Source organism: Hyaena hyaena, unplaced genomic scaffold (assembly GCF_003009895.1).
Source record: "Hyaena hyaena isolate Hyena2069 unplaced genomic scaffold, ASM300989v1 scaffold_7, whole genome shotgun sequence".
Taxonomy (NCBI): Eukaryota; Metazoa; Chordata; class Mammalia; order Carnivora; family Hyaenidae; genus Hyaena; species Hyaena hyaena.
In genome coordinates, this window is record NW_024080639.1 from 2,592,483 (window position 1) to 2,612,165 (window position 19,683).

The following is a 19,683-nucleotide window of genomic DNA, read 5'->3' on the forward strand; positions in this document are numbered from 1 at the left end:
AAAAAAAAAAAGTCTATTTATTTATTTTGAGAGAGTGTGTGTGAATGGGGAGTGGGGAGAGAGAGAGAGAGGGAGAGAATCCCAAACAGACTCCACAGTCAGCACAGAACCCCATGTGGCGCTCAAACTCACAAACTGCGAGGTCATGACCTGAGCAGAAGGCAGAGGCTTAACCAACTGAGCCACCCAGGCGCCCCTGTTCTTTCCTTTGTAAAAGTCCTTTCGATCCAATTGCTGAAGCCCATACTAGTGGATGGCAGAGAATAAGGACTAAAGACTATTTAAAGTACTTGAGATGTGGGAAAAACTATTTCTACATAGGATCTGGCACAACCTCTGCTATAGATGTGGCAGACAGGGCTTGGTGAGCTTGAGGGACTTGCTCAAACCTGTGCAGTGTCTTAGCAGCAGTGGCAGTCCTGGGAACCAGACCCTGATTTTGGAATTCTCAATTCTTTCTTCCGTGTCTTACTTTTTATTCAACACGGGTAATGCTACTTCTGCCTTGGTTGGGGTTCTTAAATGATAAACAGCAGAATCTGGTTCTGGCTAATTTAAGCAATAAATAAATAAATAACTTTAAATGTTTATTTTTGAGAGAGAGAGAGAGAGAGAGAGGCAGCATAAGCAGGGGAGGGTCAGAGAGAGAGGGAGACACAGAATCTGAAACAGGTTCCAGGCTCTGAGCTGTCAGCACAGAGCCCGACGCAGGGCTCGAACCCATGAAGTGTGAGATCATGACCTGAGCTGAAGTTGGATGCTTAGCCGACTGAGCCACCCAGGCACCCCTAATTTTTTTTTTTTTTTTAAAGGAACATCTTGGAAGATTATAGAGTGAAAAAAACAAAGGAAGACTTGAAGAATCAGGCCTTTGGAAAGGCTAGCCTCACCATTGTTCCTTGCCTTTGGAGAGCAGAAATTAAGAGGCAGTCCCTTCTGGGAGCCACCACCAGGATGATTCAGTCCTAAGAGCCTTCAGGCTTTGGGTTACTGTGTTCAGATTCCAGGGAAGGGCCTCCTATTGGTCTAGCTCAGGTCATCTGCCCATGCCTCAGGTGGGGGAGGGTGGGTCACATTGATTGACAGTCCCAATAAAATTGTATCCATCGAAGGTTCCCAATCAAAACCAGGTGCTGGTTTTTATCAGATGAGGGGGAATGGATGCGTGTTAGGCCAAACCTATGGAGCTCTAGGATACAAATGCCTATTTCCTCGTGAAAGCAAGTCTCATATGTACACAGGCATTGCCTTCTCCAAATATTTACCACTCAGTTCATGCCCGTAATTCTATCTCCGAGCCCCAGACTCCCAGCACACTTTACAGGGAGGATAAAGGTCTCTAAAGGGAATCGCTTATGATTCCATGATTCCTTTGCTCTCCCTGAACATTTCTCCTCACTTTCAAGTTTCTTTCTCTTCTAAGACCATAACTTCATTATAAACACCGAGCCCTATCATCATCCACCTTCTTTGGGGCTCTTGCTGCAAAAATTCCCTCTTTATCTACCCTATATCCCCATGACCCTGTGGTTTCGGTGGCGTTCCATTCTTACTTATGGGAAACAGCACGGCACCCTCACATCTCTCCTAAATCCCAGCGTGTATCTCCAGCACTGACCTAGAGATTTCTCTCTGGAAAAAAAAAAAAAAAAAGAGAGAGAATGCAGAGATAACTGGGTAGACCCGTAAGAGAAACCAGAAGGCAGGCATGTGATGAGCAGATAGGAGAGCAAAGCAAGGAGAGATTGAAATTGCAAACTAGGGAAAGAAATGTAGAGCACTGTCATGTATCATGGAGAAAATAGTATGGGGCTAGTTTCAGGGCTTTTTGAAAAATCCTTACCAGATTGGTTTGGATTTATTAAATGTGGTGCCTTGTATGCTGTAGGGGTGATTCATGGTGCCTCTCGGGGTTTGACACTTCCACCTAGATGACCCCCTTTCAGCTCAGCATGGCTAAATATCATCTTCCCTGGTTGCTCCATACTTACATCAACCCTTTTTCTCATTCAGTTTCTCATCATTGCTTGTCCAGCTACAACCCATGTAGCTTTCTCTTTTTGGAAAGCTCAGCAAGGCCACAAAAGAAACAAAGCAGAGCAATGAAAAGAAACAAAGCAGAGTAACTGTGGCCGACTCGTGGACCTTGACAAAAGTCCCTCCATCCTGACTATACCCCAGATGACCTACTTCCTCTTGAGCCTCATGATTCAGCTACTGGGAGTGACCTCTGATCTTTTATTTCCTCGTTAATCTTGATTTGACATTAGTAGACTCCCCTCCCACCCCCCCTTGCTTAGAGGAACATTTTGAATGAAACGTCCAATCAGCAGATGACTGATGGCCTAGGTACAGGTATCCTCAGCCCCTTCCTAGAAATAGTGGAGTGTACCAAATGCGAGACCTTTATGGAAGCACTATGATTCCAGGCACTATGATGCAGGATGTATCGATCAGAGGGCCTTTGGGGGTAAGTAACAGACACCCAGTAAATCGGCTAAGTAACTGCTTTTTTGTAAAGATGAACAGAAGTCTCAAAGAAGCGAATAGCCTAGCTTCTCTGAGAACTGCTACATCTTCAGGCGACCTTCTCGCTGTCTACTTTTTCCTTTCTGCTTGCATTGCTCTCGCGTTGCTAAGGAGTGTCTGTTTCACTGATCTCTTCATACCTTTCCTAACAGCAAGCTCGTGCGTGGCTTGGGGCTGGTATGGCCCTCTCCGTCTTCTGGGCTGGTGGTAGGGGCCGTCCAAGGGGGTAGGTTGTGGTCACGCATGCTCCAAACATGCGTTTGGAGTTCAAATCCTCCCTCATCAAGGGCGTCCCCCCTCCTTTATCCCACATCTTGCCTCTGGTTATGCAGTACCGCACGCTAACGATCTAACCGTGATACACAGAACCTCAAGTGGATGCCTCCATGGGGCCTGATGCACCTGCTCTGATGCACCAAGGGGGAAGGGACGCTCCGGAAGTCTGGGTCTGTCTCTGTGAGAAATAATATTGGAAACCTATGAAGATCCATTGCTGAAACCCAACAGAAAGATACTTAACGTAGTTACTAGCTGTGCTAACTGATTTAATGAACAGGCAACGTAACAAATGAGCATGTTTACCGAGTTAACTTGTGAAAATGAATATCTGTAATTAAAGCGGCTCACAACTGACAAGCAAACAGGAAATCATTGTTATTATTATACACAAATCATCTTAAAATACCAGAACTTAATAAATGGGGGAAAAAAACAAACAATGGCTAAAACTGTCTGCTAAATAAAAAATAATGACGAACACCTGTGGTCTTTTTATAGGACTCCAGTGGAGATTTTTTTTTTGAAGACCTAATTACGTTTTTGTAATGGTACCATTTCATTATTTCTTTGTAGCATTATTAAAAGAAAATGTCCATATTTTCTCTGTGTAAAAGGTCTGGCACATAGATTCAGGCATGGCGTTTGCTTAATACTGCAGACACTCTGACAGTCTTAGCTACTTATTAGCAAAGAATGCAGGCCTTGGCAAGGCTGGAGTTTTCTCTTTGGTAATGCTGGAACCTGGCCAGGGGATAAGGGTGATCTGGACCCCTTCAGACAGCTTCTGCCAGCAGCTAACTGAGAACCCATGTAGCTGAGTGGGGGGAAAGGAGCCAGCTCTCCAATTAGCCTCCACAATCTTGAATCTCAGTTTTGTCCCTTCCTGGCTGTGTGTCCTCTGGCGAGTTACTAAACCCCTCTGTGCCTCACTTTTCCGATTTGGAAGATGAAGATAATCATTATACACGTAGATGAAGATTATTGTTTGAACGAGTACCTGAAAAGAACTTATTGTGCTTGGCATATTAGCTCCTATTATTACCTGCAAATTACCATTCTGTGTGTCTTCTTTGACCAAGGAAAGGAATGCAGCACCAGGATGACCCTAGCCATGCCGTCGAGTGGAGCAGCAACATGAGTGGTTCCGATCTCCAGAGTTGGAAGTTTATTGTCTTTATAGCACGGAACACCATTTGAAAGGATCTTGCTTACCTAACTGCCTCTTGTCACTAGAATGTAAGCTCAGAGGTGGGGGTGCTGTCGGGGCAGGGAACCTGGGGATAGCTTTCAGGACAGATGACTCTGTGGGCATGTTTTACTTCACTACTGTCCTCTCTCCTGGTAAGTGCATATAAATTTGGGTAGGGTGGCGGGAAAGAATTACGGAAAATACAAAATATTCTTTTAAGTTGTAAGAATGGAGATGGGTGAGATTAAAGACAAGAAATTTGGCCACTTGCAAAGATTTCTTCCTTTTTTTTTTTACTTCTGGGTCTGATCCTAGAGCTTAGCTCAATTATATATAATGCTTGTCTAAGAGATAAGTATAGAAAAAGAGGGTTCTAGAATTTAAAGGAATTGATTCAGGCTGTTGAAGCAGTTGTTCAAGATAATTTTGTGCCTTCCTGAAATGGATCATGGGCAGGTCACTCTTCCTTCTTACTCATTTCTTTTAATTGATTGATTGATTGATTGATTGATTTTTTAAATAGTTTATTTTTAAGGTGGTTTCCCTATAACACCCAGTGCTCATCCCAACGAGTGCCCAACTCCATGCCCATCACCCCCCTTCCCCTCTCCCCCACCCCATCAGCCCTCAGTTTGTTCTCAGCATTCAAGAGTCTCTCATGGTTTGCCTCTCTCCCTCTCCCCAACTATTTTTCCCCTTCACCTCCCCCATGGTCCTCTGTTAAGTTCCTCCTAATCCACATATACGTGCAAACATATGGTATCTGTCCTTTTCTGCCTGACTTATTTCTATCATACCTCTTCGGGGGAAGAACATAAAGCAGTTCAACTTTTGTAAAGGGTTCTACATCCCCCTTGAGCTATTGTCCCTGAAGGGAAGGGTCAAGTAGATACCATTTCGTTCTGTCCCGTGATTCCCTTTGGGATTTGGTCACGTTGCACAAATTAAAGTTGGGATGAGTAAAAGAGAAGCGATCAAGAAATGGCAGGAGACAGTGTGCTGAATGGCTATCCTTGGTGACTTTCAAGCAGCTCTTTTTCTCTAAATTAAAGGAGAAATTGAAGACATGGCCATAAATATAAGACAAAAGTCAATGACAATGCAATGAAAGCCTTACCATTGAGCTCACAGAAGTAGCCTCCTGGTGCCTGAGTTCAATAAAATAAGGCAGTAGATAACTACTGTATAGATACTATTGTGTGAAAGTTCTCTCCAAGAACAGGCTGAGCCTCAGAAGAGGTAAACCCATGCAGCATATGGGAAAGAGTACCAAGAAGGGCAGGATAGACCCTACTGAACTCCATGGTCTTGAGCCTCTGTGAAAGGCAAGGGCAAGTTGGATTAAGGAATTTTGCAGCCAGGGCTTTGGAAGGGGCATTTTTGCATTTGTGGGAGCTACAAAAAGAGATAGTCTTTGACCCAGAACAACTGGAAAAGAATGTTCTAGAATTCTTGAGTCATCCCAAGGAAAAAGATGCCAGCAGTGTGGGCTAGGAAGAAATAGCTGAATAGTCTCAGAAGGCAGCCATCAGCATGGTGGTTAAAACCAAAGGCTTTGAAATCAGACATAAGTTCAAGTCTCCTCTCTGAAATTTCATATCTGTGTAAAGTTGGGGAAGCTACTTAAACCACATAAGCCACAGTTTTCCTCTTCCTGCAATGAAGATTGCAGTCCTTACCTTATAGAATTGTTGGTCAGGTTAAATAAGATAATAAAGAGAAAACAGGGGGTGTCCCCATACAAGCAGTGTGAAATGGTAGAGGTGGTATGAAATCATATTGATATAGATGACACCCTGTCTCAGGTAATTTAGTCTCTCAAGGTTTTCTACTTGAAAAGGAGGCTTTCTTTCCTAATTTATTCTGACCCAAAGAATTACACCCTCCTAGGTACACAAAGTGTTATTTAGAGATTTCCAGTATGCCACCGTGATTTTAATGTTTACACAGATGAAAAGTGGCTTTTGCAGATTTTCCTTCTGATATACTATGATCTCTCAACATTTAATAAAAAAAGATGTATTTTGACCAGGACAGCCTGTCAATTCAGTCAAACATCTAATTTGGCAGATTCTCCCCTCCCTCGACCTGAGTGACAGGCTCTTTGCCAACTTGATCTAATCGACTAAATGTTTTTGGTGCTTTGTTGATACAGATTCAAGTGATTTTTTTGTCTTTGTTATTTGCATGGACAAAGGTACTGGATTTGAAGAAAGTGGGTGATCCCGGTGAATTGAAACTTTTACTTTTGTGTTTGTTTCTTGATTTGGTCCTTTGAGGGCTTATGATCCAAAGGGAATATGTAGGGAGGACATAGAAGAGATCGGAAAATGAACGTGGAATGGATACTGGGTAATTAATGATCATGCTTAGGGAGTGAGGGATTTAGAATGGGAAGTGTGGCAACTTAAACAGAACTTGGAGCTTGGCCCTGAGGACCCATCCCCAGGTTGGGGTTGGGTTGGTAATAAGGAAGCCCTGTTTGTCTCCAATTTTCTGTACCCATGGCCCTTCCACCAGTGCAGTGGAAATTTAATTTCTCTTGCCTCCCAGCCTCTATTCCTAATTTTCTTTAAGAAGTAATTCCATCATTTCCTTTTGGGGAATTATCTGTCTCTAGCCCAGTATGGGCTTGCTTTGTTATACTTAAATCACTTTAGCCTTCTCTCTTTTGTCACAAGCTAGGTCCCTGCTCTCCGGGGACTCAGAATCATTGGGATTTTAAGGGCGGAAAATGTATTAGGAGCACGTTCGTTGGAATGGGGCAGGTATGAGAAGCTTATGCTATCCAGACCCCCAGTCCCACCCTGCTTTATGTATTTTTCCGAGCTTGGTCCTCAAGCTTTCCTACTTCCCTAACCCTAACCCATTCCTCATATTCTAAGGCTTCCCTGTTCTGACAGCGTTAGTCAGAATCTGTTTATGCAAACAAAGATGAGACTGTCAACACTGGTTGCCAGGCCAACAGACATTCTCCTCTCTGTATCGTATGCTCACAGGTCTTTCTCGCACAACAGAGGGGGATCATGTATTCGTGTTCATGGCATCTCTTGAAGTCAGGTGGAGGTGGCTGTATTCGTTAGCTACGGCTGCTGTAACAAAGTACAGAAACTGAGGGAGGCTGAAACCACACGAATTTGTGTCTAGCTTTGAAGGCTGGAAGTCCAAGATCAAGGTGTCAGTAGGGCTGCTTCTTTCTGAGGGCCTCGAGGGAACGCTTTGTTCCAGATTCCTCTCCTGGGCTGATAGATGGCTGTCTTCCTTCTCCCTGTGTCGTCACATCATCTGCCCTCTGTGTCCAAATTTCACTCGTGGCTAAGACTCTCCTTAAAGACTTCACTTAAAAAAAAAAACTAAATGTTTATTTATTTATTTTGAGAGAGAGAGAGTGGGGGAGGGGCAGAGAGAAAGGGAGAGAAAGAGAATCCCAAGCAGGCTCCATGCTCTCCGCACAGAGCCCAACAAGGGGCTTGATCCCATGAACTGTGAGATCATGACCTGAGCTGAAATCAAGAGTCAGATGCTTAGCCAATTGAGCCACCCAGGCACCCCAAGACTTCACTTTAATTTGGTTACCTTTGTAAAGACCTTATCTTCAACTAAGGTCAGACTCTGAGGTATTGGGGGTTAGGACTTCAATACATAAACTTGGGGGAGGCACAATTCAAACCTCACAAGTGGCCAGGTGACCCAGTCCTAACCAAGGAGGTTTAAGGAGAATGGTCTTTCTGGAAGAAGTTTTCCTGTGTGGCAACAGAGACAGAAAGATGTATAAAGGGCTTAGTCTCTTCTTTCCTGCTTTGAACACAGTAGTGTTAGTACGTAATACTCAGGCCTATGGCAGCCATTTGTGATCATGACCTTATAAACTGGAGGCTGAATCTCTACTTGTGGAGGATAGTGGAGTAAAAGAATGGAAAAAAGAAAATAATATGGATCCCTGATGCAATGCTGAACCAACACAGGAACACGTAGCTCCAAACTTAAATATGTGAGATAATTAAATGCCTTGTTCAAATTACTGTCACTTGTTTTCATTCCTCCTTGAGACAGAGCCCTCCCCAGATCAAATAAAATCCTCAGTGACTTATGTCAGTGGCTTATGTCCCCACTCCTTTCCTCATTTCCTCAATATTCACAGATTATCAGTGTATCCAGAGTATAAATGTCTGATATCACATCTGGTCAGAAAATTTCAAAGTCATCCAATTGGGTCCCTCCTTCTACCTTTTCTGATGCATAGATTTCTCCTGATTTCTGGGTCAGTGGCAGAATTAAGCCCACAACTAAATCTCTGTTGCATTAGATCACCCCACCATGGGAATTCATTTCTTTGCCATTTTCCCTCACATTTTACTGGAGGTGCAGTGGATACTGGCATGGGGTCAGAAGGAGTGTGGGCATGAGACAGGTCCCCAAAGCAGCTAGCTTTTATTTTTTAATTTTTTTACTAAAAAATCTTTTTTATGTGTATATATTTTTGACAGGGAGAGACAGAGCATGAGTGAGGGAGGGGCAGAGAGAGAGGGAGACACAGAATCCGAAGCAGGCTCCAGGCTCTGAGCTGTCAGCACAGAGCCCAATGCAGGGCTCGAACCCACAAACCATGAGATCATGACCTGAGCTGAAGTCAGATGCTTAACCAACTGAGCCACCCAGGTGCCCCAGCAGCTAGCTTTTTAAATTAGGATTTCTTCTTCTTTTTTGTTTTATTAAATTAAATTAATTTATCTGAATTACTGTCCTATAAGGAAGGCTTGATCAAAGTCTGTAAGTGCATTGAGGAAGAAGAGATGAATAAAATGATCAAAATTGGCCTGGGAAGAGTGACATACTTACCTCCCAGGGTTGTTAGGAGTAAATGACTTAATACTATGTATAAAGCACTTAGTACAGTGCCAGGCTGGGTAAGAATTTCTGTGTAAGTATTAACAACTAATGTACAGTTTATCAATTTATCATGCTGCTGATTGTTTACGTACGCACGGGAAAGCTGGGACATTTCTGCAGATTCTACAATAGCCTGAGATGGTGGTTTCCAGTTATGACCATGTGTTAAAATCAGCACTACCCAAGGTGACGCCCAGCCCCACTGAATCAGAACTCTGGAGCTGAGGCTTGAAAAATCTACATTTCTAGACAGTTCCCCATCTATGTGGAAATTATTGACAATCCGGGGGCAATGGCGACTTTTTGCTTATCAGATCTTAGCTGTAGTGGCAATGGGCCAGTCCTCATGAAAAACCTGTAAAAAAATCATTTAATCTAGCCCCTTGTTTTGTAGATGGGAGGTTGAAGGCTAGAGCGATAGAATGACTACTGAAACCATGCAGCTTGTTAGTGGGCAGAGATGGGGCCCAAACCCCCACCCGGAACCTTTTCTTCCCGACCCTCCTCTTTCCTTCTTTCCTACCCTCTTCTCCTCTACTGAAGCTCTCCACTCACAAGTGGCACGATGGGGTTATTGTTCTTGTATCTCTCCTCTTATCATGGTGTCCAGAAAAGAGTAGGACTCTAATATATATGTTAGTGGTGAACAAATTGAACTTAAACCACTTCTTCTACCTCTGTGACTCATGTGCCCCAAAGAGCTCAGTTTTTCAGCAAATAGTGGGGAGGGGTTATGAGCTCTGCACCGATGGGGCTCAGTCAGACAGGGAAGAGGGGAGGTTGTGTTCTCTTACAGACAGATTGATTCCTCAGGGCTTTTAGGGTTCTCATGGATGGAAACCTTTCCTTGCTACCTCCTAAGAGTAAGACTTATGCCTAGAACTTCATCTTGGCCAAGATGCTTTTGGTTCAAGGTGAAAGGAACCAACTTTAGCTTCCTTAAGTAGGAAGGGGGATTTATTGAAAGGAGACTGGCTTATTCCATGGAGCCTGAGGGCCTCAGGGTGAACCACTCCAGGAGTTGCAAAACCACTAGGGAGTCAGGCCACTCTGTCTTCTCCTCTTGCATCTCTACTCTCTGTCCCTGCAGATATGACTTCTCTGCTTCCCCAACTGCAAGATCCAAGATGATCAGGCCATAATTTCTAGGCATTCCTCCTCTTCCCAAATGCCTTATTTATAGGCATAGGCAAGTTTCTCTAGCTGCTGTTAGGTCACAATTCCAAATTTCTTGGGAAAAGCCTTTATTTGCCCACAAGGGGCCACGGGTCCATCTGTTCTTGGATTAACTATGGTCAGGGGCTTTGGGGTCCGAGATTAGTATTGCAGAATGCTAAAGTGAGTGTCAGAGTAGTGGTGGACAAAGTGTGGTTCTTGCAGATAGCCTGGAAGGAGATGTGTGTGCATGTGTGTGTGAGCTGGCAGACTCTCTAAGCAGCATCAATGGGAGGTGGGTTTGTCAGCTTTACTATGAAAACAAACAACCCCCACATCTCAATGACTTACAACAATAAACATTTACATCTCAGTTTTACATGTGCTGTGGCTCTGTGCCACATGTCTTCTCAGCCAGGACTCAGGTGGAAGGAGTGGCCCTTGTCTGGGAAATGACTTTCTTGTCACAATGAGAAAAGAACAAGAGGCTGGGCCAAACTATGCACCTGCTTTGAAAGCTTCTCCTTGGAAGTAGCTTGGCTGGAGTCTGCTTGCTCACCGTCCATTGGCCAAAGAAGTCCCAAGGCCAAACCTAACTATGAGGGAAGGAATGCACACCACCTCCAGGAAGGCTCTGCAGTTCTGTCATTGACAGGCAGGCAGGGGGATCCTTTACAACTAAGTGTGAACGCTAACAGTCGGCCACAGCAGGTCTTACTAACAACAACAATAATTAACCTTTAACAGATGTTTAAAATGAGCCAGACAGCGTGCAAAGAGGCTTATGCAAATTGCCTCATTTAATTATCCCAATAACCTTATGAAATAACCACTACTGCCCTCATTTTATTGACTAGAAAATGGAAGCTTTTATAGGTTAAACAACTTGCCTTGTGCTACAGCCCTGAAGTAGGACTGCCCAGATCCAACCCAGGTGCTCCTGGGGAATGCTACCTGTATCAGTTTCCTGTGGCTGCTGTAATAAATTGTTAAAACATAGTGGCTTAAAACAACACACATCTAGCTCTTTTTCCATTACGGCAGCATGTGGCCCCATGAACAGCAGGACACCCTACACTGTGTCCAGTCTCCCAGGACACCTTACACAAGGCTGTGCGGGAAGTCCTACATGGGAACCAGTGCAAGTTTTTGGAGATGGTCGAGCTGCAGATCAACTTGAAGAACTACGACCCTCAGCAGGACGAATGCTCCTCGACACCATCAGGCTGAAGTTCACTCCCCACCCCAGGTTCACCGTATGTGTTTTGGGGGACCGGCAGCACTGTGATGAGGCCAAGGCTGTGAACATTTCCCACATGGACATTGAGGCACTGAAGAAACTCAACAAGAGTAAAGTATTAGTCAAGAAGCTGGCCAAGAAGTATGATGTCTTTTTGGCTTGAGAATCTCTGATTAAGCAGATCCCATGAATCCTGGTCCCAGGCCTGAATAAGGCTGGTGAGTTCCCTTCCTTGCTGACCCACAAAGAGGACATGGTGACCAAAGTGGATGATGTGAAGTGGATGAAGTGAAGTCAAATTCCAGATAAAGAAGGTGCTGTGTCTGGCTGTTGGGCATGTGAAGACGGAAGATGATGAACCCCTGCACAACATCCACTCAGCTGTCAATTTCCTGGTGTCATTGCTCAGGAAGAATTGGCAGAATGTCTGGGGTTATACATCAAGAGCCCCAGTGCACATGCTAAGGCACAGCTTAATGCTAGTGCTACTAAAAAACCCAACCAACCAACCAACCAACATCCACTTCCCCCACATCTGTTATCACACGGTTTTGAAGTCTGACCTTGGTCTACTAGGCTAAAACCAAGGTGTAAGCAGGGCTGCAGTCATTTCTGGAGACTCTAGGGGAGAGTCCATTTCCTTGCATTTTCCAGTTTCTAGAAGCTGCCCCCATCCCTTGATGTGTGTCCCCTTCCTCCATCTCTGAAAGTCCGCAGTGGTGGGTTGAGTACTTCTTACATCTTACTCCAACCCTCTTCCATCGTCCTTTCTACTTCCCTGACTTTCTCCTCTGCCTCTCTCTCCCACTTTTTTAAAAACATTTTTTATGTTCTTATTTATTTTTGAGAAAGTGAGAGAGAGAGACAGCACAAGCAGGGGAGGGATAGAGAGAGGGAGACACAGAATCCAAAGACAGGCTCCAGGCTCTGAGCTGTCAGCACAGAGCGCAACGCGAGGCTTTAACTCGTGAACTGTGAGATCATGACATGAGCTGAAGTCAGACGGTAAGCCAACTGAGCCACCCAGGCGCCCCACTCTCTCCCACTTTTTAGGACCCTTGTGATTACATTGAACCCATCCAGATAATCCAGGATATATCTCCATCTCTAGGTCCTTAATCACATCTGCAAAGTCTCTCTTGCCATGTAAGGTGACATATTCATGGGTTCTGGGGATTAGGATGTGGACATCTTTGGGGGACTGTTATAATGCCTACCACGCACCCTTCCTTCAGGGCTGTATGTGGCCTCCAAGAAACCTCTGAAAGAAAGGCCAAAGATAACCATCCCCCCTACTCTCATTTACACTGATTTTTCCATAAATCAAGAGCAATAGTGCTTATGCACAAAGAAAGAAAGAGACGGAATAAATCAGGGAATCAACATAGAGTTCAAAGCTGATCATCTGTTTGTTAGTTGTGTAGGAGAGGGAGCCAATTTCTGGCTCTTAAAGTAGAAAAACCAACTTATTTCACTACTAACGTTCCTGGCATAATGCCATAATTAATATATGGTAACAATATTACGAAGAACGAAAACATACAATTATGCCCTTAAAAATGTCAACATGAAAAGTAAACTTAATAAAAGATAGGCACAGAAACATATATAACAAAGATTATCTTTAATAATGAAATTATTTATGATCAAACATTTATACTTAATTTCAGTTCAATTCTAAAATAGTCACAGTAATGTCATGATTAAATATTAATGCTAGCAGAAACAACCTAATTGGGAGGTTATTAAAGCTTCAAATTAAGTTTCTTTTTCTTTTCCTAACCAAAAAGTTCTGCCTAGAAGGGTATCAGGGGATTTTCAGCACATGTGTTTTATTCACATTGATTTGCTGGGCTGAGAAAGGGACTGCGTCACAAGAGGTTAAGCCCAAAGTCCCAGGCGATATCATGGGACATTTTCTGTCTCTCCTTTGAGTAACCAGAGGAGTGGCCATTACTCTTGCCTTTCTTGGAGCAGAGCTGGCCGGTGCTTGGGGTATAACAAGTTATCAGTTGGTGCCTAGTGAACCATCCCAAAACTTAAAAACAACCACTTTATTGCACATAGTTCTGTGGGTCAGCAATTTGGGCTGGACTTGAGCCCATCTCATCTGAGGTCACTTCTGGTGGCTTGACTGGAGCTGGGTATCTACGATGGCCTAACCCACATTTCTGGTGATTGGTGCTTGGCTGTCAGTGGAGTCACATGTCTACAAGAGGCTAGTCTAGGCTTCTTTATATGGCGGCTGAGTTCTAAAAACAGCAAGAGAAACAAAGTAAACCCTAATTTGCAGGTGTCTTTTGAGTCTCTGTCCATGGCATGTTTGCAGACCATCCTATTGACCAAAGGAAGTCACATGACCAAGACAACAGTCCCATTGGGATGACCTACACCTGGGCATTGATAGAAGAAGGCACGATTCACTGGGGACCATGACTATCCATCAACCACATGGCAAATTACCTAGCATGCATTTAGCATTCTCTAGGGATAAATGAGGCAGAAAAGGGAGTATGAATGTTTCATGTTCTCCATATCCTAATGAGGTTGTTGTCCCCAAGAAAGAAGCCATGCACATTTTTGTCATTCAAGAACAAGCTCCCTGTACACATTCCTCTTAGCTTCTCAATACTTTGGGCAGAGGTGAAGTGCCCATGATCAAAGACTCATGAAGTGTTTAAATCTCTCCATAAGCTGAGAAGCATGTGACTCCCATTCCACTCTGACAAGACCCTAGACTGAGCATCACCTCAGGAGTCTAGGTCATTACTCTTCAGTGGCAAAGCCCAGATTCAGATTGTGCTTCTCCAAAGAGTTGTGTACATACATTGTTGTGCCTCTGGATGTACTCTAATAGATTTTCTCCCTACGTACTCTATCGATTACTAGGGGAGGATTGTTGCTATCTCCAACCATAACTGCGGATTTGTCAATTTCTCTTTTTAGTCTATTGAGTTTTGCTTCATATATTTTGAAGCTCTATTACCGGGCATAATTTAGAATTGTTAGATCGTCTCAGTGATTTACCTTTTGTCATTAGATATGAGATACTATAATATCTGTAATGTTAGAAATATCATTAGATTCTGGGTAATATCCCTGTTCTGAAGTCTGCTTTGTCTAATATTAGTAAAGTCCCTTCAGCTTCAACACAATTAGTGTTTGCATGATGTCTTTTTCCTATTCATCTATTTTTAACTTATCTATGTTCCTTTTCTTTGGCTGCCTGTGGGATTTTTTTTTTAATCATTGGCTTTCAGCAATTTCATGATGGTTTTTTGGGCAGTTTTTCTTTAAGCTCATTCAACTTCTGGTTCATTGAGCTTCTTGAATCTGTAGGCTTATGGACCTCTGAATGAAGGTCATTATGGATGAATGTTCTTTCTTTGTCAATCTTTTTTTTTTTTTGCTTTTAATGATTATTGACAAGCAAATCAGAAACAGAGTTTGAATTTTCTAAGACACAAAAGAACACAATATTGATTCACTAACTGGGGTTGGGATAGAAACAACCAGCTTGATCAACACCAGGAAGAGTCCATTCATCCAGGGATCAAAATTTTCTATCAGGAGTCAGGAGAGTTGGCTCGTGTCTATACCTGCCAGCTATGTGCTATATAAACTTAGGCAAGGGACTTCTCTAGTACCTCACTTTTCTCGTCTTGAAAAGGAGGGATTTGGGTCTTCTGTAATCTCTACGAATCCCTATATTTCAGTGTTGCATGAGTTAATGCAGCCTTTTCAAAGTATGCTTTAGAAAACAGGAATCTCATGTAATAATTTAGGGGGAAAAAAAGGATCTCATTCAAAGGCATCTGGATATACTGCAATACTTTGCATACTATTGTATTTCATAGAATCTATAATGCCGTTAAATACATACCATTACTTTATGCTCAACCAAGAAAGACAAACTGCTACCAACCAAACCATGAAATAACTCTTTCCCAGTACTTAGAATTTTTATTTTCTACCTATTGAAAGAGTTCTATAATATTTATGTAAATATATGGATTTTAAACAAATGATCAGAAGAGTCCAATTCAACATGAAGGAAGCCTAAGTGACTTAATTTGCTTAAATTTTCTTCTTTAATAGCCAAGAGTGGTTATGATGACTCCAAGTCATTGGTGTTCGTGTTATTTTACAAACTATCCTCTTCTATATCTTCTTCTATGTCATCAAGAGTTTGGATGATGCAACATTTCTTAAAAACATGCTCCACTATTGTTTCTGGGATTTTCTTCCAAGCCACTGACACCCACTCTGCAAATTTTAATGCATATGTTCGGGCCCAGCTGTTTTCTGGCTGACTACAACTGTAAGATGCATTTTGATTTCAGCAATGTTCAAATGTGGGAAAAAATGTGCATTTTGGAATGAAGGAAATATGGTATAATCCTTTCCAAGATATGCATAATGCATGATGCATATTTAAGGCCCTGAGATATCCTACACTAAAAAAGTCTGTTTAACTATTTATCCTACTGTTTCCCAAACTTAACTGACCCTGGAATCTGGGCCCAATCCTAATATTTTCAGGACCTTAAAAGAGTATAAATGGAAGTCTATATACCAACAACTAAATATTGAAAGTTATAAATTAAGCTAAGAGTATGTAATATCATATATGCTATATCTTCCTATCTTGACAAATATACCTTCCTAATTACTCGGAAATCCAGGTTTGAATTCAGAAGTCTTGGACACTTTGGACCTCTGTTTTGGAAGAGTTTGGCTGTCAGCTCATGGTCTAGTCTGTCTTCCATTCCACCCCTGGTTGTGTATCATGCTACACAACTTGATACACATGTGTAGACACTCCAGTTGCACACCCACATCCAAGTTTCTTCCTCTAGGAGCATGTCTGGGTATGAAGAGTGTAGACTAGAGGAGCCATGCAGGTTCTGAGTAGACATGTCTCCTTGGACCTGTAGACCCCTTATCCCAAAGGGCACAGGTTGGGGAGGCCCAGAGTAGGTCTCTGTTCCTCAAGATCTAGGACAGGGACTTCTCTTTCATGGCCCCAAAAATGGGATTGCTGGAATGTTTTTATTACATAACACCTACCAATATCCCATGGAATAGGCAACACTTTCCAAGAGCTCCTCTGAGGGTGGGTGGTTCTATTGGTGAGTATGCTTCTACTACTTTCTTTTCCTTTCTTTTTCTCTCCTCTTCCCTTCTCCACTGTTTCTTTTAAATCCATCTTTAGTTGATTTATAGCATCCAATTTTTATATAACACCTTTACCCCCTTCCAAAGACACTCATATCTTTTCTTCTCTACAACATCTTTAGGGGGCACTGGGGGCATAATAGTACCCTGTTTTGGTACTTTTGGTAGGTGAGGAAAACAGTGGCACAGAGCAGTAAAACAGCTGGTCCAGGCCATTGAGAGCAGTAACTGTGTTAGGCTAGACCTCCGGACTCTGCTTTATCACTGCCAAGAGAAGAAATCAGTGACACCTTACCTGTTAAGAGTGTGTCCATCTACATGAATGGATGCCTATGACAAGTTCCTAACTGTCATGTTTGTGCAGGGAGATGCTGTGTAATAGAATGCAGTGGGTTGAAGCCAAAGAAAAGCAGGGATCTGGAAATAATACATGTAGATCCCCTAACCCAGTCACCTCTCTGCCCAAATCTACTGCACAAAAATCTTGATGCCAATTCAAGTTAAATGAAGGGAATTTGTTTTACCATCTGGAACAGTCTCTTGGCCCTCTTAGAGGTGTGAAAAGAGGAGCTCTACCAATGGAAGGGAGACAAAATCCTGTTAAGTTGGGCCATAACTCTGTAGAGAGAGGCTAAGAATGGGTGTGTGTGTGTGCGCGTGCCCGTGTGCATCATTCACAAGTATGAACAATAAGCACCTATTTACAGGTATCACCCTCCACCCCTACCCCAAGGTAAGCTTTTAATTCTATAAGCAAAAGGAGAGACACTTTCCTTCCTCTTTTCCAGAAGTCTGCACTCTAGAAGTCTTATCTTCCAGATGATCAGAAGCTGGACCTTGGAAGTCCTTGTAAAAATTCCCCTGTTTGGTGTTTAACCATGAAGGTGAAGGAAGCCTCCTGATCTGTCCAACCCAGCTGCACAAGTTCAACCAGATTGACAACACTGGTAAGGTCCTTCCATTTTTCAAAAGATTTGGAAAGCAACACTCCCCTTTCAGGGGCTTTAAATACCTCCAACCACAGTTCTGCAGTGTCGGGGCAGCTCTGTATACCCATTACAATGGGAGACTGAAGAATGCTAATTTCTTTTCTGGCGTGGTACTTAACATTCTCACTCTGCGCCAGTTCACACCACAACCGGACTAGTTATTAGGCTGGTGTCAGTAACACCTCAACTTCCATCGTATCTCTACGAAGGGTGGTATATTAATTGGGGTCTCTAACGCTGTTGTTAGTGAGAACTCTAAAGCACAATTAGTATTAATAGCCACTATAATTGACAAGAACACTTTTGTTGCTTCTCTAAAACGCTTTGTGCCTTACACTGAAAGCCACAACACATGTATGTGTAATCAGGGAACCCGTGGAAGACAGAGGACTAGTGTAATTAGAGTGACAGGTGACAGATTTAGCCTTTCAAATTAAGACCTAGAGTTAACACTGCCTTTACCCCTTTCCCCCCTAGTCCCTAATCTAGTGGTATTATTTGCATGACTATAAACCTTTCCAAGATTATGCGGATGTTCTATATGACTGATATTTACTTTAAACATATGTCAAATATCCAAGAGCTGAAAGAGAAGTTCAAATTCAATTTGTACTTATCAAGAGGTAGGTGGCTAAGGCCAGAGCCACTATTTATCTTTTGATTTCTGCCCTCACCTTTATGAATAAATAAGAATATGAGTCTTTGGGAAAACACTTTCCATAGGGGAAAAGTCAATAGTAAGCGTGTGTTTCATGCTGTAAGAGTCCCTGTTTTCTACCTTGCACCGTCTGAAGGAACGAATCAGTGGTGATTCTCTTGTATGATCCAGCTGCATTCAAGTGCACCCATGAAATGGTTTCACATCCTAAAGGAATTATTCTCACTGATTTTTAAGTCTCCTCCCCCCATTGCCATCCTCTATGATTTCTGTAATAATGCTCTTGAGATAAACATTACATCCCACCTGAACAAAAGACCAATTTTTGGAACGAAAGGAAGATAGAGGAGTTTGGGGAAAAGAGAAGAGAATTCAGGTCAAGAATAGAGACGGGAAGATAAGAACTCTGGAAAGGTCATTGCCCACAAGGTGGGACAGAGGGTGGTGAAAGGAGACCTGCGAGGAACAAACGCTTCCTTGTGGGTACTAATGCTTTTCCACTACCACACAGCAAAGCTGGAGCGTCCACGAAACATTTCTGGCCAGCACCATGAGGGCTTTACAATTGTTTGCTTTTTTGTTTATCTGCTTATTTTGACGAAAATCCCATCCAAAGTGGTTTGTGTTGGTTTGTTTGCTCTTCTAGCAATGAGTTCACAGGAACTGGTCAAATAGACTGCTTTGTGGTTTTTAAGACCCCCAGAGAGGAGAGCCGAAGTGAGAGTCATGCCTTAAATACATTTAGCAGCCCTTACCAAATATTTCCAACCCTCTGCCTCGTAGACGCATGGTAGGATTACACTTCCCGCTCCTCTAATGGTTGGATGGAGCCATGCACCAGCCCAGGTCAATGAGGTGTGAGCAAAAGTGACATTTGTCTTTTATAGGCTGGAATGTCTCGTTCCTCGTGTAAGACTCTCCAGAGCTCCCTTTTGCCCTGGCGTGGTGACCAGGGGGGAGGTGGCGGGGAGCTGCTCCATCTGCCTACATCTCTGGACGACTGCAAAGACAAACGGACATGAACTCCTCTGCTGACCTGGGACAGGCATGTGTTGTGAATGAAACTAAGTCCCCGAGTTTTTGAAATTGCTTGTTGCTAGAGTATATTCTAGCCTATTCTGATATATGCAGCCAGTTTGAGACCAAGTCTGTTGCACAAACCATAAAGATTGTTCTGGCTACAGATGCATGTCTCAGTCGGGGTTTTCCAGAGAAACTGATTAAGAAGGTGTGTGTGTGTGTGTGTGTGTGTGTGTGTGTGTGTGTGTGTATGTGTGTGCTTGCATGTGTGTTTAAAGAGATTTATTATAAGAAATTGGCTCACATGACTATGGAGGCTGAGAAGTCTCAAAAATCTATAGCCTGCAAGCTTGAGACCCAGGAGATCCAAAGATCTAGTTCCGATTGGAGTCCCAAAGCCTGAGAACCAGGAAAGTCAATTCCTATAAATTCTGGTCTAAAAAGCTGCAGACTTGAGACCCATGAAGAGCCAATAGTTCAGTTCAAGTCTGAAATCAGAAATAGACCCATGTCTCAGATCAAGCTCTCAGGCAGGAAAAGTTCTCTCTCATTTAGC

The 19,683-nt window shown here is 43.1% G+C and overlaps 1 pseudogene; it reads left to right on the forward strand.

Annotated features, from left to right (window-relative positions):
* The window catches only part of LOC120238050, a 192,522-nt pseudogene extending 173,393 nt beyond the window's left edge, over positions 1-19,129 (forward strand).
* Positions 19,130-19,683: the final 554 nt, after the last annotated feature.